Source organism: Penaeus japonicus, unplaced genomic scaffold, assembly GCF_977035675.1.
Source record: "Penaeus japonicus unplaced genomic scaffold, GWHDUDI00000001_assembly GWHDUDI00000026, whole genome shotgun sequence".
NCBI classification, from domain to species: domain Eukaryota; kingdom Metazoa; phylum Arthropoda; class Malacostraca; order Decapoda; family Penaeidae; genus Penaeus; species Penaeus japonicus.
In genome coordinates, this window is record NW_028234428.1 from 27937939 (window position 1) to 27943742 (window position 5804).

At 44.0% G+C, this 5804-nt stretch overlaps 1 pseudogene; it reads right to left on the reverse strand.

Annotated features, from left to right (window-relative positions):
* Positions 1 to 4596: 4596 nt before the first annotated feature.
* On the reverse strand, positions 4597 to 5057 carry LOC147468844 (uncharacterized; annotated as a pseudogene).
* Between the last annotated feature and the right edge of the window lie 747 nt (positions 5058 to 5804).

The window sequence follows — 5804 nt, forward strand, 5'->3', positions numbered from 1 at the left end:
AGGTTGCTGGGTACATTATTTAGAATCCCATTTAGTCAAATGTAGTAATATTTTTATACGTATGCTTATGGTTTATTCTTTCATGCGTTATATGCCAAAAGCATTAGGGAGTTATATCTGATCCCTATTACAATAAAGCTCACTGTGTTTGACATAGAGCTATGCAATATGGAGGCACGACAATGGATGAGGCGTATCGAAGAGAAAGTAACATTGGGAATATCCGTTAGACTAATAATATATAAAAAATATAACATTTGTATATGTAAATACATTTTTATATATCTATAGCTATAAAGATAAAACAATAATCAATATATATATAATTTGTATTCATATATATATATGTCTATTCTATATATATAATATATAATAAATATAATATAATTATATATAGTATATTTATATATAAATATATATATTATATTTAAAATATTATATATGAATATCTATTTTTATATATATATATATGATATTCATATATATATTTATATTGATATTTTTATATATATTTATATGAATATTTATATATATATTATATATTTATTTTATATATATTATATAATGTCATATTTATATTATGTATTTATATTTACATTCTTTATATTTATATATTTTATATTTATATATGGTATATATATTTAAATATATATATATATATATAAAATATATATAAATTTATATAATATATATATTTTTATTTTGATATATATACTTTTATATTTATATATATATTTTATTTATATATATGATTTATATATATAGAATAAAATATTTTATATTTATATTCATTATTTAAATATCTATATATTTAAGTAATCATATATTAATATATATAGAAATATATATATATATATATATAATATATATATATATTTATATTTAACGTATATATATAACATATTTTATTTATATATATATATTATTATTTATATTTATATTATATTATATTTTTATATATATTTATATATAACCTATCTATATATATTTATATTCACTAAATATATATATCAGTATAATATATAAATATATATATATAATTTTATATATATTATATTTGAATATATATTATATTTATATATATATTCAGTATTACTATATTAATATATATATTTTATTATATATATATCTATTTTATTTATATATATTATTTATATATATATTTATTATTAATATATATTATTTTATATAATATTTATAATATATCTTAACATTTAAAGTATATGTATATATATATTTAAATATTTTATAAATTTATATATATATATTGTTACGCTGGTCGCCGTCTATCTGCCACCACCTGGGCAAGGCTAGCAGACGGCGTGCTTACCAAGGTCGTGACACAGAACATGCTCCAAGAGGCACCCGAACAACACGAGGGAAACCATCACGATTGTAGCTCAGGGCAGTAAATAAAACATACAATAACAGTCTTTCTTAATTTACACTAGTGTTTTCCCCGTCACTATTCTATAGCACAATACATTGGTGTAGAAGCAATCACACTGCACAATAAGCTTAAAACAGGCGCAACCATAAGTAATATCAGCGTCACCAGGGGCACTGCGAGTTCATTCCCAGGGTCATCAGTATAACTGCGTCTGTTCTGGCTGATTTCTACGGCTGCTCTGCCAGACGTGACGTCATGTATGTCAGCTTACATAATTTTATTATTTAACACATGTTTCGCACAGTGACGAAAGACACACTTGCGTAGCACTTATCCCGACCCCTATCAGCCAGACTGACCCGTCTGCTCTGGAATGCATACCTAAACATGAAATAAACAACAGTAAATGTAAGAGAAAAATCATTCCTCAAAAACAAACAAAACTTCTTCTCAAAAAACAAAAGAAAAACGTATATTTTTAATTAGTTCTCAGAAACAACATAAAAAATCTTTCATCCAGCCCCTTTCTCGCTCTCGCCGGGCTTCGACTCTGGTGGAGGTAGTGGGCGGTGGCAAGTGTTGAGCAGTAGTGCACCCAGAGATTTTATCTCCTGCCCCTAGACCTGGCCTCATGGAGTCACCATGGACGTCCTGTTTGCATCGCCTCACCGTAACCAGAAATGCTTGTCTCTCATCTCGAGGTCAGACGTCTCTGCCACGTCCAGCATCGCCGCTACTGGAGACTCTGTTTACTTCTAGCTTCTTTGATCACCATGGCCCCAGGAGTAGCTTCCTGGCCCATGGTGGGTATACGCCACAGCCGGTCCACGTGTATCAACAACCTTTACGCTTTCGCCCGCTGCGGAATTCGAATAATAGTGTACATCAGAGAGGGCTGCTTACCAATGTGTAATGTTTGTGTGTGCCCCCCCCCTCCCCACCCCCCCCCCTCCCACCCCCCCCACACACACCCCCCCCCCCCCTCACCCCCTCCATTCCACAGTGGGTCTCCCTGTAGCTTCGGCTGAGATTGCCCTCGCTTCCGAACGCGAGGTTATGCAGCCACACTCTGAAGTCACCGACATTGTTACCCTCGTTTCCCCATGCACCGGTCGTTAGGTCTCCTTCATGGCTTGGCATGCTACCGTGGAGAATTGCCACGCACTCGTCGGATTCACTCACTCCGCTAGTTCTCCTTGCATTCCGCTGCATAGCTGGAGGTGACATGTTAGGCAAGTTCACCGTCGTGTTGGCCGCCCTGTGGCCAAATCCACATTGGTAGCCTAGCTAGCTTCCCGCCAAACATGAGTCGGGCAGTAGGTGTGAAGTCTAGTTACCTCGTGCACAGCGGAACCGTAGGATCCATGAGCATGGCGGGGGCAGCTTGATTGTCCCAGTCTTCCTGACTTTCCTTGTCCAATATTTGGCCTAACTGTTGAGCAAGGGTCCGGTTAAACCGCTCCCCACCATAACCAGCGGGACGTTGTGGATGAGGGGTTGTCGTCCGTGTCTTACGGCCACTTCCTAACAGCTCAGCAACACTCACGGAACACTCGTGACTCAAACTCACAGCTTGGTTCAGAAGTGCATTCAGAAGGCACACCAAAACGGGTAATGAATTAATTCACTAACACGCCACCACTTGTCTCCGGCCTCGTTGTGTTGGGTAGTGCTATATGCCTCAGGCCACTAATTGAGAAATTAGTCCATTACCACAACAGATGTATCGGTTTCCCCCTGTGCGTGAGAGGCAGTGGACCTGCAATGTCCCCTGCCAGTCCGTTCCATGGTGCTCCCACACAGTACAACAAACCTGTAATTGGGGCCCGGTTCTTTCTAAGCTGGGCCCTTCTTTGCACTGCACAACGTCACAGCACACGCTCTACACCAGCAGACACATCACTTCTCATGCCCTACACAGTAAGACGTTTGACGGAGACGGACTTCAGGGTGTCTTTTTTCTCTCTCAACCCAAGTGGCCACTGGTAAACTTCTGGAATGCAATTCCCCCTCAGCAACTGCAGCACGTAACTCATGGCCCATGGGTTACTTACAAATATCCATGTGTCACTGTCCACTTTTCGCTCAATAGGCACCCAGCGCTTCACTAACACACCGCCTTGAATCCACTCGTAATGTTTCCCACTGGACCACTAGACATTTGAGTGGTGGGCTCCTTCTCGAACAGCCACAGCCTCCCAACTGGGGCGTCCACTGAGAGCCTCCAAAGCCACCGGACAATGGGATAACAAGGTCAAAGTCCTCACGTTGTGCCATAACCGCTACTCATCATCCCCTTTAGTGGAGCATCCCAGCACCTTAACGAAAGGCACACAGGAATGCAGAGTCCTTCTGGACGCAGTCGTTATGACAACTACCTCACACGGTGGCGTTGACTCAGGCTGTCAGCGTTGCAATGGACAAACGGCCAGGGCTGTAGTGCGCCGATGTGGTACTTGTACTGCGCCTCAAAGGCTGCCCTAACCACCTTGCTAGCTGTCCCCTCGCTACCTTTCAGGAGCACAGCATCGACTTCCACAACCACTGTAGAGGTCAGCATTGATGGGAACCGGCCACTTCACCCACTGCCACCCTTCTGTGGGTTAGATGCCACACCCGTCTGACTGACGACATGCCCCAGAAATGGCAACCTCAATACTGGAAAATCGAGCATTTCTTGGGGACTGAGTTTGAGGTTGGCACTTCCTCAACTGCTCAGAAGTACCTCCTCCAGCCGCAACCAGCTCCTCCTTGAAGGTGCTCTGCTCCCGAAAGATGATGATGTCAATCAATGTAGACAAGCGCCCGTCTTCCCACTGCAGGGCACATCCAATACCCTCTCCATCAGACGCTTGAAAAACAACCAGGAAGGGCCCATTGCAGATAGACCAAAGGGCATGACGTTGAATTGCCACACCCTGCCCGAAGGAAAAGGCAGTCTTTGGCTTGTCCTATTCCGCCATCTCCACTATGTGATAAACCCGTACTCAGGTCAAGTGTGGATGAACCTGGCGGACATGCGCAATGCCCCCACCAATGCATCGAGTGTGTTCATTCCTCTCTCCGAATTCACACATAGTGCAACATGGGTCCTTGACAGTCATGTCATTCAGTGCCCGGTAGTCCACACAGAAAACGTTGTGTACGATGTCCTTTTTCTTCACCAGGAGGACTACCGCTGATGACCATTAGACTGTCTGACCGATTCAATCACCCCCCCCCCCTTGCCGCCAGTCATTGACAGTGCGCTGCATCTCTTCTCGCCTGGCTGGTGCAATACGTCGGGGGGGGGGAGGCTCTTGAAGGGCAAACTACTTCCGGTGTTAATGCGGTGCTTCACCAATCCTGTGTGGCCCAGGTCCAAGTCACCCCTGCTAAACATGTCTGCATACTGAGCCAGGGTGTGACGCAACTTCACTGTCTCTGCCTCCGCCAGGTTAGCGGCGCTCCGGTGCGCCAAATACTCGAGGAAGTCAGGCAACGGCCTCACACCAACCAACTCCTCGCTCCCCGATGACTCTTCTGGATGCTCCACTTCCTCACAAGTGCCCAGTTTTGCACCAGCTGGCACCTTCTGGGCCTTATCAGAGAAGTTAGCCACCAACACTACGCCATCAGCCAGCTGCAGGTTTTGGATGGGCTCCACTAGGCCCTCTACTCCACGCATCACCCTTGACAGTCGACACCGGATCCTTGACTCTGTCCTGGGGTCAAGGTGCAGTCGCTCAGCTGTAACTACCTCTGCACAGCCAACCTCTGGAAGCAAGGGCACATCTTCACCGTGCACCCTGACGAGCTTCCGTCCAAGGTCGACACACACTTTACTTTGCGTCAGGTAGTCAAGGCCCAGCAGGCAGGGCTCGTCCAGATCAGCGACATACACCGGCAGTCGCTGCACTGTGCTGTCCACGCCAATATGAGCCTCCACTGGCCCCTTGAGCTGCATACAATGCCCTGTGACACCACACAGTCTCTGTGGTGCGTCTGGAAGTCGCGTTGTGGCCAACATATCAGGCCGCACTAGAGTCTTCTCAGCCCCAGTGTCCACTGTCAGGCGGCATGGCTTCCCATCTACAGAGCCCTCCACCTGCATCGTGCTGGTTGTTCGACGGCAGCTTACACAAGTCGTGGCCTGGAAACGAAGGGACTGGCTGGGTATCGGCCCCCTTTTCCAGCCTGTCCGAGTTTTCCGCCTGTACCACTTCCTTTAAATATAGCCTTAGGACAGCACCGCGGATGGTGGCCATACTCCACAGGTCCTTGCAGCACTGCTGGAAAAGGAAAGGTCATCAGAATCCGTCCGGTTGAGAAGGACGCGTTCTCGCTCCCTCCAACACCGACTACGTCTGTGCCCTTTCTCACCGCAACCCCAACACAAGCCTTGGAAAAGGTATCCGGGACTCATCCTATCCTC